The following is a 14,788-nucleotide window of genomic DNA, read 5'->3' as shown; positions in this document are numbered from 1 at the left end:
CTGATGCTACTTGGCCTGCTGTGTTCATCCAGCTCTGTACCTTGTTATCTCAGATTCTCCAGCATCTGCAGTTCCTACTATCTCAAGATCATAGCTGATCTGATTTTAACCTCAACTCCACATTCCTGCATAATACCCTGATAATCTTTCATCCCCTTGGTAACCAAGAATCTATCTACCTTGGCCTTAAAAATATCTAAAGATTCTGCCTTTGAAGAAGATTTGAAACCCTCTGGGGAAAAAAGATTGTTTCCTCATCTCTGTCTTAAACTCCTTATTTTTAAGCTATGACTCCTGGTTCTGGATTCTCCCACAAGAGGAAACATCTTTTCAACTTCCACCCAGTCAAATGCCCTCAATTAAGTCACCTTTGACTCTTCTAAACTGCAGAGGATGTCGGACTAGTGTCTGTAGCCTTTCCTGATAAGGCTCTCTGCTAGTCCAGGTATTAGTCTAATTTTTAAAAAAAGCATCAGTGGAGAGAAAGCAGAGTTAAAAGTTTTGGGCCCTGTCCTGAAGAAGGGTCACCCTTCCAGGACCTGCTGAGTTTTTCCATCAACTTCTGTTTTCATTTCTCATTAGTCTAGTAAGCCTACATTCCAGGTATTTGACTAGTAAATTCTACTTTTCTGTGTCCCTCCCCCACATCTCTTAAATGTCTTGTTGATCAAAAGTCTGTTACAAAGTTTGTAGGCACACTGAATTTTTGGAAGAATTCAAGAAGCTTGGTAACGTCTGTAAGAAGGACTGGTGGGTACAGCTGTCTGGATCGATCATATATACTCAGTACTGGGGGCTTTAGTTACAGGTATGGGTTGCAGTATCAGAAGGAGATGAACAAGAAGTAGCAGAGAAGACAGGCTGCTTGAGAAAGCAGGAGGATGAAAGCAGGAAAATAAATCTCTTTCACATAGTTATAGTACCCGATTATATGAGAAACCCCCAAACCGCCTGCAACAAGGTAACCTCCAGCAAACCAGATCAAAATCAGAGTAAACTAGAGGGAAACAGATCTGAAAAATTCCTCTGTGATCCTATGAGATAATTAAATCTAACCCAGGAGATCACATACGCACATCGTTTATAACATGGAAAACGGACATTGTCACGGAATCACAGAATCGTTACAGCACAGAAGGGAGCCATTTGACCCATCGTGTCGGAGCTATCTCTTCAAGTTAGCAATTCACTTAGTGACATTGCTGTACTTGGTTCCACAACCCTACACATCTTCCACTTCCAATGGCACCAATTCCCTCTTGAACGCCTCAGTTGAACCTGCTTCCACCTCACTCTCAGTCAGTGCATCTCACATTCGAACTGCTCAGTTTATTGGAAAGATTTCCCCCTCATCACTATTATTTCTTTTGCTAAAGTGTTGCTGTGGAAAAACATCCCAAGTGTAAAATCATTTACATCGCCTGCATCTAAATTGCCAAAAAAGACTGCAGTGTGACTAAATGATACTTCAGCAGGAGTGCCTGGCTAACCTTTGAACATGTGACCATTTGACTGACTGTCATAGAGTCATAGAGATATACAGCACAGAAACAGACCCTGCAGTCCAGCTCGTCCATGTCGACCAGATATGCTGAATTAATCTAGTCCTATTTCTAGTCCTATTTGACAGTATTTGGCCCATATCTCTCTAAACCCTTCCTATTCCTGTACCAATGCCTTGTAATTGTACCCACATTTACCACTTCCTCTGGCAGCTCATTCCATATATGTACCACTCTCTGCATGAAAAGGTTACCCCTTAGGTTCCTTTTAAATCTTTCCCCTCTCACCTTAAACCTAGGCCCTCTAGTTTTGATCTCCCCTACCCTGGGTAAAAGACCTTGGGTATTCACTCATGATTTTTTAAACCTCTATAAGGTCACCCCTCAGCCTCTGAAGCTCCAGGGAAAATAACCTCAGCCTATACAGCCTCTCCCCATAGCTCAAACCCTCCAACCCTGGCAACATCCTTGTAAATCTTTACTGAACCCTTTCAAGTTTCACAGGGAGACCAGAACTGAACACAGTATTCCAAAAGTGGCCTAACTAATGTCCTGTACAGCCACAACATGACCTCCCAACTCCTATACTCAATGTACTGACGAATTAAGGCAAGCATACCAAACGCCTTCTTCACTATCCAGTCTACCTGGGACTCCCACACTAGCCTGATGTGTGTAAGCTGCTTGGATCATTTCTTCAATGCCAACACTGAATTGTTAATAAAATAGCTAATAGTAAAGCTCCACACCAATTCCTGGAGAACACCATTGGTAACTGAAACTAAAATCTATTGGCTACGATTATCTGCTTAAGGGAATTCAGCCACTTCTGTGCCATAGGTTTCCAGTACTTCCAGGAGAATCACTTTTTTTGCCTTCATGAAATGTGAAACCAGGTGAGGTTAGGTGAGTGTGACAACCCTTGACATCAAGGCTGCATTTGACCAAGTGAGGCACCAAGGACCCCTAGCAAAACTGGAATCAATGCGACTCAGGGAGAAAACTCTCCACAAACCTAGCACAAAGGAAGATGGTTGTAGTGTTGAAGGTCAGTTATCTCAGCTCCATGACATCACAGCAAGAGTTCCTCAGGGCAGGGTTGTCCTAGGACCAACCATCTTCATCTTCATTAATGACCTTCTCTCCATCAGAATGTCAGGAATGGGGATGTTCGCTGATCATTGCACAATGTTCAGCACTATTCGCAACTCCTTAGACACTGAAGCAGTCTGTGATCCATATGCAGCAAGACCTAAACAATATCTAGACTTAGGGTGAAAAGTGGCAAATAATATTCACACCACACAGATGTTAGGCAATGACTGTCTCCAACAAGAGAGAATCTAACCATTGCCCATTGACATTCACTGGTATCTCCATCACTGAATGCCTCACTATCAGCATCTTGGGGTTACCATTGACCAAAAATTGAACTGGAGCAGCCATGTAAATATTGTTTATAAATACGTGTAAGAAGCCAGGATGTCTCTGGCAGCTATCTGTCCTCCTTCCTCCCCACCTACAGGGTACAGTTTAGGAATGTGATGGAATACTTCCCATTTGCCTTTATGAGTGCAGCTACAACACTCAAGAAAATTGACACCACCCATGAGAAATCTGTCTGCTTGACCGTCCTCCCATCCACCACCTTCATCAGTTGCTTCCTTCCCTGCTGGCACACTGTAGCAGCAGTGTGTACCATCTGCAAACTGCACTACTGAATTGCGCTAATCTTCTTTTGACAGCACCTTCGAAACCCACAACCTCTCCCATCTAGAAGGGCAAGGACAGCAGATACATGGAACATTGCCACCTGCAGTGATCCCCTCCCAGCCACTCACCATCCCCACGTGGAAATACATTGCCATTCCTTTAATGTTGCTGGGTCAAAATCCTGCAGCTCTGGAGCTCACAGCATTGTGGGTCTACCTATATCCCAAGATGTGCAGCAGTTCAAGGCGGCAGCTCACCATCACCTTCCTCACCTTCTGCAGGGCAATGAAAATTGAAATGGGAATATACCGCCCTATGATTGGCCAGGGCCCATCTGAATTAATTCCATGAAAAGGCTTCAAAATGGAGATTCAGGCAGGAGCCTAGTTCCTGTTAAATGATGTGTCCTTTGCCTGTAGTAGGACTCTATATAATATAACTCTACGGAAGAGTGTGGGCACGGTAGCCTCCCTCATTGTTACCCGAGCTGGGTATACAGCTATATAAGGTATCTGCAGGAACTGCTCTGGAAACATTGCACATAAGTGGGTGGCATAGTGGCTCGGTGGTTAGCACTGCTACCTCACAGCACCAGGGACCTGGGTTTTATTCCAGCCTTGGGTGACTGTCTGTGTAGGTTTTCTCTGGATGCTCTTGTTTCCTCCCACAGTCCAAAGAAGTGCAGGTTAGGTGGATTGGCCATGCTAAAATTGCCTGTAGTGTCTGGGGATGTGTAAATTGATGGATTAGCTGTGGGAAATGCAGGGTGATAGGGTAGGGGGGTGAATCTGGGTGGAATGCTCTTTAGAAAGTTGGCGTGGACCTGTTTCCACACTATAGGGATTCGATGGAGTGTTTCTAAATTATTTTCCTGGTGCCAAGGGGACTAATGAACAAGATGGCTTCACCTAGTCTCCCCAGTGTGAGTTACAAAAGAAAATCAGCCCCAGTGTAAGGAAGATATTGATTGGAGAGAGTGTGGACAAAGTGCTCACACAAAAGGAAATCTCTGAAGAATTTCACACCCGTCAAACACAGCGTCTGTCAAACACCCGTCGGTAGAAGATAGCTAACAATAAGTTGCTGGTCAGTCTCTTGGATGTAGCTGCGCGTTGTGAAGGGTGGGAACTTGAAATGGGGACAAAATTGCATCAAGGAGAATGCTAACGATATGGCAAGTCTGAAACTTGCATTATATTATGGTTCATCAGACTGCAACAGCTCGAAAGCATTTCACAATGAATTGTGTTCAGTGTGGTGTCGATGGAACCTGTCTTTCTTATGTGTCTCTTTCTTTTTTCCATTTTTTCCCTTTCCTTTTCTCTCCTGACCTGCAAGTTCTGGCTTGTGTTGATTTGCAATCAGCCATTCTGTATTTCTTAACCTGGGAGTTGACTACAGTACCATGGTTGACATGAATTCTGTACGTAGCCTTGAGCCACAGACATACACTTTAAACTGAATGATACTGGATAGTATTTGCCTTCTGCAGTCCCTGGGGAACTGGACACCTCTCACGGCTGCAGCGTGGCCTTGGGGATTGCTGGGCCGTGGAGAAGGGCTTTCATTTTTACTTCCACTCCCTCCTCTGACTGTACATTCCCAGATGTTTTCTCCTTGAGTCACAGTGCCAGCACCTCTAACCCTGTGCTATTACCAGGAGTGCTGAGAGCAGCACATTTGTTCTGTGAACCTGCCACTTCACATTGGCTAATGCCACCTACAAATCAAAGAACTGCTGTCAACACCAGTCGGAGTGGGGTAGACATCGGGGCAGGAATGAGGATAAATTATAGCAGAACCGTAATGAGACTGTCGTGCATTACCCACTAGGGAGGAAGTGCTGATGGATGGGAAGGAAAAACAGGAAAATTTATGTGAGCGGAAATTAAAATGCATGAAGAATCATGAAATATATACAGCAGGTCAGTCAGTCTTGAGTTGAAAGAGAGATTTCCGGGGGCTGTGATGAAATTTTCCAAATACAGCCTGAATGTGCCATTTATTTCCAATATTTTTAGTGATTCAATTTCTTATTGCACTGATTTAAAATTCAAATCTGCGAATTACAAGACAACATTTGGGGCAGCAACCTGGTTTGCTGGGATGGTCTGACACTGGACAACTCTTAAGATCTCATTACTTCACCTGCCAAGTTGGTTCGATTTGAAAGGTCTGCTACTTTAAATCAGCCTCATGCAGAATAAATAGACATGGATCTGAAGACTCTGCCTCCTTTTTGCTGCAGATAGTGTGTCAGTTTCATAAACTGAAGGTCCTGAGTTCAGTCCTCAAAGGGGTCAGTATTGTTTCTTTTTCCTTGTTGTCTCTAGAATTCTCTTCCCCAGAAAGCAGTGCAGGCTGGGTCAGGGAACTCATTCAAGGCTACCTTCGATCAAATTTTGATCGTAAGGGGAGTGGAGAGACCTGGTCAGAAAGTGGAGGTGGGACCACAGTCAAATCAATCATAATTTCATTGAATGACAAAGCAAGCTCAGAGAGTAAAAGTGGCCAGCTCCTACATCCTACATCCCTACTTAAATTGCTCCTTTCATTAACTCAGAATGTTCCAAAAGACTTTTAAAAATTATTTCATAGGATGTGGGTTTCACTGGCAAGGCCAGTATCCGCTGCCCATTCCTAATTAGCCTTGAACCAAGTGGCTGCTTGAATGTTTCAGGGGGTGGTTAACAAAGAACGACACTGCTGTGGGTTGGGACTCACATGTAGGCCAGACCAAATGACAATTTCCACCAGTAGCTGTCATAGGATTTGCGTCCATGTCCCCAGTAGCCTTGCCTCTGGATTACTAGTCCGGAGAAGTTACCACCATCTCCTCGATATAGTTAATTAAGTACTTTTAAAATATCATCATTGTAATGTAGAAAGCACAGCAGCCAATTCACACACAGCAAGGTCCTACAAATAGCAATGAGATAATGATCTGCTTTTCATGATGTTGGTTGGAAGGTAGGTTTTAACCAGATCTCTGGCAAAGCTCCTCTGTTCTTCTTTGTGCAGTGCCAGAGGATTTTTTATATTCATCCGAGAGGCCAGTGGTGCCGGGGGTGGGGGAGGAGGCGGTGGAGGTATTAATGTTTCATGTGAGAGATAGCATCCCTGGCACTCCCTCAGTCCACTGCAGGATCAACCTTTATCCCATGCTCTTGTCCCTGAAGCTAGGCCTGAATCCTGACCTACCTGTCGTCCACTTTATTACTCACATTTATCATAGCACAGAGTGATTTTGTGAGCTAGAATACATTACACTGATACAGTGGATGGAACCTTTATGACCTTCTTGCTGTAAGAAACCCATATTGCATCTGATGTGGGAACTCGTGGTGCCTGAACTTGCTAAAGCATGGAAAGATGTTCAGGTGTATGAAGAGATCGGTTAGCACTATATTCACTGAAGGTTAGAAGAATGGGAAGGATCTCTTGGAAACCTATAAAATACTAACAGGACTGGACAAGGTAAACACAGGAAGGATGTTCCCATGACTGGGGAGTCCAGAACCAGGGATCACAGTCTATGAATACAGGGTGGGCCATTTAGGATTGAGATGAGGAGAAATTTCTTCACCAAGAGAGTGGTGGAATTCTCTCTCGCAGAAAGCATTTAAGGTGAAAACACCGAATGTTTTCAAGAAGGAGGTAAATATAATTCTTATGGCTAATGGGATCAAAGAGTATGGGGAGAAAGTGGGAACGAGTTGCTGAGTTGGAAAATCAGCCATGATCATACTGAATGGGTGAGCAGGCTTGAATGGCCTACTCCTGTTCCTATTTTCTCTGTTGAACCTATTCGTCAATGCTGATGCTTACCAGCTGGACTAACAACAAAGCAAAATCACTCGAAAATAAAACAGTTAAACCGACTAAAATCACTTGATATCTCTTTTTTTATATTTGCAGTACGACAAAAGATTGGACCGATAGCAACACCTGACTTCATACAAAATGCACCTGGGCTTCCAAAAACCCGTTCAGGTAAACCATGTGTCACTATATAGAATTGAGGCTGCAGTATGTAAACCTCAGACTGTTTGTAAAGAACACCCAGCTAACAACAGAACGCATTGTTAACCAAACATTTCTTTCTTCCCCAAAGGTAAAATAATGAGGCGCATCCTGAGGCGTATTGCTTGCAATGAGAAAGACTTGGGGGATACTTCCACTCTCATAGACCCAAGTGTGGTGGAAGTCCTGTTCAGCCAACGATGTCAAGCAGCTGCTTAAAGTCTGATAAAGAAGGGCCTTTTCTGATCAATTCCAATACTCAGCTGAGCGTCTCGAACTGACTAGTCCAAATAGGGGCAATTGCACAGATCTTCCAGCTTTTTAATGAAAACAAAAATCAAATACTTAGTAACCTGTCTCTTTAAGGAGTGTCTGTATAAACCCTTCACAATATCTAATCACTTCTGAAATAATCTCAGGATTTTCAGCCATCTCTAATGTAGTTGGAAGTCAATTACATATATTGATCATTGTGTGAAAAAGTCCTTGTTATCAATCCTCACATTACCTTTCTCAGACTTGTAATTATGTCCCCAGTTTCTATTGGCACAATTCAAACCCATGGTCTTAATTGACTTTTTCAATACTTTGACCAATCTTAGTGACCTTTCTAAATTAATCTCTCAGATCCTTCCTTTCCAGGTTGAAAGACTCATGGATCTGCAGTTTCTCAGAGTTACAGAGTGATATTGGGAACAGCATCCATGCTCTATTCTGCGGTGGCTCCAGTGTTTTAATGACCCTTCCGTTTCTCACTGATCATCATATTTGCACTTAGGCCACTGATTAGAGTAACATTGCTTGGGGAAGTGTGCTTCTCATCTCATCCTTGTGGGAAGTTGTATTCATCCTCTGTCTGTTTGAATCTTCTATAAATTCACCTCTTTTTGACTGCTTTCCCAATGCAGGATTTGTGCAGATCACTTTTGCCCTATGTTTCTCTTTACATATGCTAATATGTTCAGGGTCATGTAGTTTAGCGTGAGGTTGTATATTTTGGGTATATTAACCTGTTGGTCACCATTCCTCAGGCAAGGGGAGAAGTTGAGAAGGAGAGTCCCTCATGGTAACCTCAGCTGGTGTGGGAATTGAACCCATGCTGTTGGTGTCACACTGCATCACAAACCAGCCATCTAGTCAACTAAGCTAACCAAAGCCAGCTGTCCATCTTATTCCTAAGTATTTTCAAGGGATCTAATTCACTCACTGACTCCAGTAATACATTCTGCAGTCCCACAACTCTCTGTACAAAAACTTTCTCATCATCACAATTCTTACACCTTGTGACTCTTCATTCTAGATCCGTCAATCATTGGAATCACTGGCATCCACTCTGTTCCATTTCTTCAAAGATTATTTACACTTTTAAATCGTCCCATGATCTTCTCTGTTTTATTAAAAATGACCACAATTTTTCAAGTCTTTCTTCAAATGAAAAATCTTATTATTCAGTATCTTAATAAAATACTGATTGTGAATACAAATTTGATTCTGAATATTTGTATTTTGCCAGTTAACTGCAGTTTTCTCCTTAAGTTAACAAATCATCTTGGGAGGGATAGTCACATGACCAAGCCTAACCCTGCCTTCTCCCGATGGTCACAATCTCTCCAGCCCTGATAGTAGGGTGGACAGAACATTCCCCAAATCCTGCTGGAGAATTAAAACCATGTAGTGCCATTGTCCCCAGTTGAGGTCAACTAACTCAGTACGAATCAATTGCAGGCACAATGGGCCAAATGGCTTCCTTCCTCTATGATTCCACCTGACCTTAAGACCCAGAGGGGTTTTCAGGTTGGCACCTCAGTAAACTTTTACTCCCTCCATTGCCAGCAAACAGTAGCAGCAGTGGGCACCATCTACAAAATACACTCCAGCAATTTGCCAAGGTTCCTTCAACAGCACCTTCCAAAATCACAGCCTGTACTACTTAGAAGAGCAAGGGCTGCAAATGCATGGGACCAGCATCACTTGCAAGTTCGCCTGCAAGTCCCTCATCATCCTGACTTACAACTATATCACTGTTCTTTCACTGTCGCTGAGTCAAACTCCTGATCTCTCTTCCAAGGGGCATTTTTGGTGTATTTACAATGGTTCAAGAAGGCAGCTCACTACCACCTTCTCTCAGCCAATTATGGGTAGGTACTAAATGCTAACCTTGTCAATTCTGTCATTCCATGAATGAAGAATAAAAAGCTTTGCAGTGACTAAACTTACAACTGCGCTATCCAGGCCGTACCTTAACCTATATAACTTATACCTGATTATGAGCACCATTCACTATTAATTGCTTTCACTTTATGAGTGAAGCATTGCACTCACCGCTACTTAAAAAGCAGCACTTTTTACTAATTTTAATAGAAACATATGTTAAAATGTCAACTTGATGCCAGGAAGACTTCTAATTAGTATCCCTCGCTCCTTAAATTCTTACTGAGTGATGCATTTCTCTGAACCAGAAAGAGATGACAGATCAGTCAAGGAAGTCTGTCAAACACCAGCTTGGACGTTTTGCATTTTCCTGTTTCTAAATAATTTCAACTTTACAATGTATCATTTCCACTGCTCCTGTTCTTTGCTATAGCAAGCAGCAGAACTAAACTAAGAAGTGATTTCTCTTTCGTTGCCTTGTAGTTGATAACATTGTGTACATAATCCTTGAAACTAGTTTATCAGAAAAAGTCTATCAATCTCCTAATATTCCCACGCTTTGAAAGTTCATCAGTGGGGTATTTGATATTGAAGAAGTTAATTTGGTTTAAATATATTGTGATTGTTTTGATGTAACTGTTACTAATATCACACTATGTGACCCCAGTACCATTGAAACCAGTGATCCTACTGCCAACTCAGTCAATATAGTATAAATATTCCTGGACGACAAGGTTCAGGCCAAACCCATGGTGGGTGTCTTTTACTCAGTAAGCCCTCAGAAAAGACTGTCTACTTAAATTAATAAAGGTGTTTAAAGAAGTAACTCTACATTATGGTTATTTTTAGTTAACTGTTTATGATAATGTATTAAATTCTATAAACTCCCCCTGTGCAATATAGCATGTTTTGTTTCCTGTTCTTGACTGTTGTTCCTGTCTGTATGTGAGAGCTGGTGGACATTTCAACATCACTGTACAGACACTAAGTTGTCAACTCTGAAACCTCCTGCTCTGACATCTGTCCTACCAGCCTTGCCTGACTGCTGTTATTTGTCAGGATGATATTTAACCTTCCGCACAATGAGTCCACTTCATTACACGTTGATTTTTCTGAACCAGCACAAATTGATTCAGGAGTGAGTGAAATATCATCTAATTGCTATTGAAATATCATTTAATTTGGGGTGGCTCAGTGGTTAGCACTGCTCCCTCACAGCCTAGGGATCCGGGTTCAATTCCACCCTCAGGCGACAGTCTGTGCGGAGTTTGCACATTCTCCCCACCATATCTGCGTGGGTTTCCTCTGGGTGCTCCGGTTTCCTCCCACAGTCCAAAGATGTGCAGGTTAGGTGGATTGGCCATGCTAAATTGCCCATACTGTCTAGGGTGGGGAATGCAGGAATAAGATAGGGGGGTGGGTCTGGGTGGGATGCTCTTTGCAGGGTCAGTGTGGACTTGATGGGTTGAATGGCCTGATTCGACACTGTGGGGAGTCTATGATTCTATGCTGGATTTGCTTCCGCACTCACTTATAAGTGCAATCTCATCTGCTACTAAGCTAATTTAACTGCAACAGAGCTATTTCACAAAGAAGCTGAATGATTATTTATTAATAGGAGCTTTATTTCTTGATTTCCTATAATGAACTATTGGGCCATCAGTCAAGTAGAATAAAATATTAAACCATTCATGAGAACGATGTGCACATCTCACATTAATAGCCATTGCTGGTTTCGTCTGCTTCTTAATCTCATTAGGGAGTTTCAAAGCTCTAATTGGGCAGGATGAAGCCAATTCAACTCCATAATTGCAGCCCACATTAATTGGCTTGTAAAGTCTGCCTGCTCCATCAAGTCTGTCCTGAACTCTTGTGGTGTAACCCCTGCACCCAGTCCCCACCCCATCCAACCCCTCTGTGCCTCACATCCAACCCAGTAGCCACACGATCACCCTGGGAAGTGGAAACACCTCAGGCAACTTTAGGAGCAATTCTAGGAGTCCCTGGAGACACAGGCATATCCTCCAGCAGCCCACCTCCCCCTCCCTGTTTGCAGCTACGTTTGCCTGGTGCTTGTCACAGAATCATGGATTTGCTGTAGTGCAAAAGGAGGCCATTTGGCCAATCATATCTGCACTGCATCTTCAAAGGAGCATTTTTCCCTGTCCAATTTTTCTCCCACCATCTTCCTGTCACCCTGCATATTATTCCTTATTTCTCTCTTGAATGCCTCGACTGAACACCCACCACACTCCACGTGCATTCCAGACCCAAACTATTTGCTGCATGAGAAGGTTTTTCCTCACCTCACTTTTACTTTTTCACATACTAGCCACTGATTCCCAGATGCAATGTTGGCCAAGACAGTGATACCCAGATCCAATGCTAATCCACCCAGAGATACCCAGATCTAATGGTCAGTCTATTATCCCTGCTTACAGTCTGCTGCCTTTTCCATGGATATGGGGAGCAGAAGACTGGCAGTAAAGTTGGTATCTCATAAATTGGGTGCATTGGGTCCTAGCTCTCCATTTCCAATGGCCACTTTGAACACGAAGATCCACGTACAAGTAACAATCCACAGAAATGGCTGCCAATTCAGGCCAGAACTAGCTCTACCTCCCTGATGAACTATTTCACCTGATGAAGGAGCAGTGCTCTGAAAGCTTGTGATTTCAAATAATCGCGTTGGACCAATACCTGGTGTCGTGTGACTTCTGACTTTGTCCACCCCAGTCCAACACCGGCATCTCCAAATCCCTGGTGTCCTGTCACCATTCTTAGCATCCTAGTCATGATTTGGGTGGTAGACCATTTTCTAAGGTCATTAAGCCCCTGTGAAATGCCCACTTCACAGCAGGCTGGAGACAAAGACAGGAACATGATGCACCTCCAGGTTCCCATTGTCGATTGAAAACCTGGGCCCCATTATTCCTGTTGTGATGTTTTGGCAGAGTTATTTGATTATTCCCATTCTCCATGCTCCTTCTCTGTAGCCTTGCATATTTTGTACCTTCAACAATTCATCCACTTCATTTTGGAAAGTTAATATTGAATCAGCTTTCACTGCCCTTTTAACCGGTGCATTTGAGATTTAAGCAACACTCCATGTAAAACATGTTGCCTTGTGTTGAAGCTGGTCCTTCTGTCAGAAATACCTGTTGTCTAGCCTCTGACAACTTCCTTTCTGTGGCAGCACCAAAAGACATTTTTTTCTGTTATGTTTTGTCTCTGCAGCTATGCTTTTTTCCCAGTCTCTCTTTGCATCTCTGATCAATGTTTTAATTTATATTTATTCAAGTAAGTACCTCCTTTTGAGACTATTTGTGAGATATCATCACTTTTTTCTGTTTAATTTTTGCATTAGTTTGTATAAGGTTGCTTTAATTTAGTATCATCTTCAATATGTTCCCATCATTTGCAAAAGCACAAGATAAAGGAGTAGGGATAGAGCATCAAGACCATTCTGCCCTTTAATACAGAAATGACTGGTGTTGCACTTTCCACAACCCCATCCACTCCCCAGTCTTAAATATGTTCAATATGGAGTATCGCACTCCCACTAAGTTAATCAGTGGAATTTAAATTCAATGGATAAAATCTGGAATTGGAAGCATCTCAGTTACAGTGATCATGATGACTATTATTTGTAAAAACTCATCTTGTTCACTAATGCTCTTAGTGAAGAAGAAAAACTGCAGTCCTCACCTAGTCCTGCCTACTTGTGGCTCCAGGCCTACAGCAATGTGGCTGACTCTTAATTGCCCTCTGAAATGGTCAAGCAAGTCACTCAGTTCAAGTGCAATTTAGGATGGGCAATATCGACAAAGTTCACATTCATTGAAAGAATTAAAAAAAAACCATAACCCTTTTGGTTGGAGAATTCCAAGGATTCACAACCATTTGAGTTTGGAAATCTCTCTACACCTCAATCCTCAATGACCATCATCACCTTAACCTGAGACAGCCTTTTCAGTTTTAGTTTCTCTGATAGGCAGAAACAATCTCTCACTTGTGTACAAGTCAGAAACTTGTATCTCTCAATTCGATCATCTCTTATTCTTCTGAATTCCAGCGAACATAACCTCAATTTACTCAGTCTCTCATCTTAGGACAACCCTCTGATCCAGGGACCAATTAAATCAGCCCTCACCTGTACTGCCTCAACACGGAGACCAAAACTGCACCATGCATTCTCAGTGTGCTGTCACCCCAAAGGCTGTACTTAAAGTCAGTATCACTTTTATATCCAATCCAGTTTTTCATCCTCCCAATTAATGGCTGAGTCTGCAGGCTAATTATTGTGTTCTTTGCTCACATACACCCAAGTCTCTCCGAACATTATCATTTTCAACTTTTTTAAAATAGTACCCTGCTTTTCTGATTAAAATGAATGACCTCACATTTCCCTCATGATACTCCCACTGTCACCTTGTTTCCACTCACATAAACCTGTCCATATCATATTACAGGCTCTCTGTGCCTTCCTTACAGCTTACATTCTAATACAGTTTTGCAGTTATTTTAATAAACCTGTTCAGAGACATTATGACACACCTGTAAGGCAGATGGGAGTTGAAACTGGATTTCAATCCCTAGTTTGCAATCGCAGTCCTCTATTCACTGAACTATGGAGGCTGACCCCAATTAACTATGTATTGTTAGAAAACCTAAATATATTGTCTCTTCATTAAATTGATTAATATCAGTATTAAATAGCTGAGGACTTCAGTACTGCTGTTTGTGACACTCCACCAGTGGCAGACTGATTCTTTTTCCAGCTGAGGTAGACTTGCGAGCTGCTTCCTAGTCTAGCCCTGAGCATAGAAGTTAATGGCAAACCATTGCTGACAAAAATTAACAAGGACACAAACTCAGGATAAACCATTTGCCTTTGGGAAAAGCACACAGGACTGAATCAAGGTGATGTGATTTGATATGTGATGTCATAAGAACAAGGTAGAAAAATAAATCAATCCATCATCAATCGATAGTGTGTATCCTTTTCCAATTATAGATTTCAGTCCTATCCCATTTAATCTGACTGCTCTCCTTGCTGCTTTGCTCTGTCACAAACATGGTTTTTTTTGGAGTTAGTAAGTTTCTTTTAATAAAGTGTTCTAGCCATGACCTTTATTAAAGGCTTCTTCAAATCTATAAACCTATGCATAATGACTTCCTATCATCTGCTCCGTTGTCTGCGCTATCTTTCTTGTGAGAAGTACTTGCACTGAACTTCCAATGTAGCTCATAAAAATAACATTGTTATTTTCTCTGGTAAGATTGTCCTAATAGAACTTGGCACCAATAGAACCTGGCACCAATCAAAGAAGTTATCTCTGTACCCAGGGTTAGTAGGAACTGCAGATGCTGGAGAATCTGAGATAACAAGGTGTAGA

The 14,788-nt window shown here is 42.3% G+C and overlaps 1 long non-coding RNA gene across 1 annotated transcript; it reads left to right on the top strand.

Moving 5' to 3' along the window:
- The first annotated feature begins 7,063 nt into the window (after window positions 1–7,063).
- Window positions 7,064–8,722, top strand: LOC125482935. The gene is made up of 2 exons (XR_007261923.1): window positions 7,064–7,208; window positions 7,330–8,722. It is a non-coding gene; the product is annotated as an uncharacterized LOC125482935 (long non-coding RNA).
- The last annotated feature ends 6,066 nt before the right edge of the window (window positions 8,723–14,788 follow it).

The sequence above is a fragment of the Rhincodon typus genome, chromosome 4, assembly GCF_021869965.1.
Source record: "Rhincodon typus isolate 14 chromosome 4, sRhiTyp1.1, whole genome shotgun sequence".
Lineage (NCBI taxonomy): Eukaryota > Metazoa > Chordata > Chondrichthyes > Orectolobiformes > Rhincodontidae > Rhincodon > Rhincodon typus.
The sequence above is the reverse complement of the archived record's forward strand: the minus strand, read 5'-3'. Positions and strand labels throughout refer to the sequence as shown.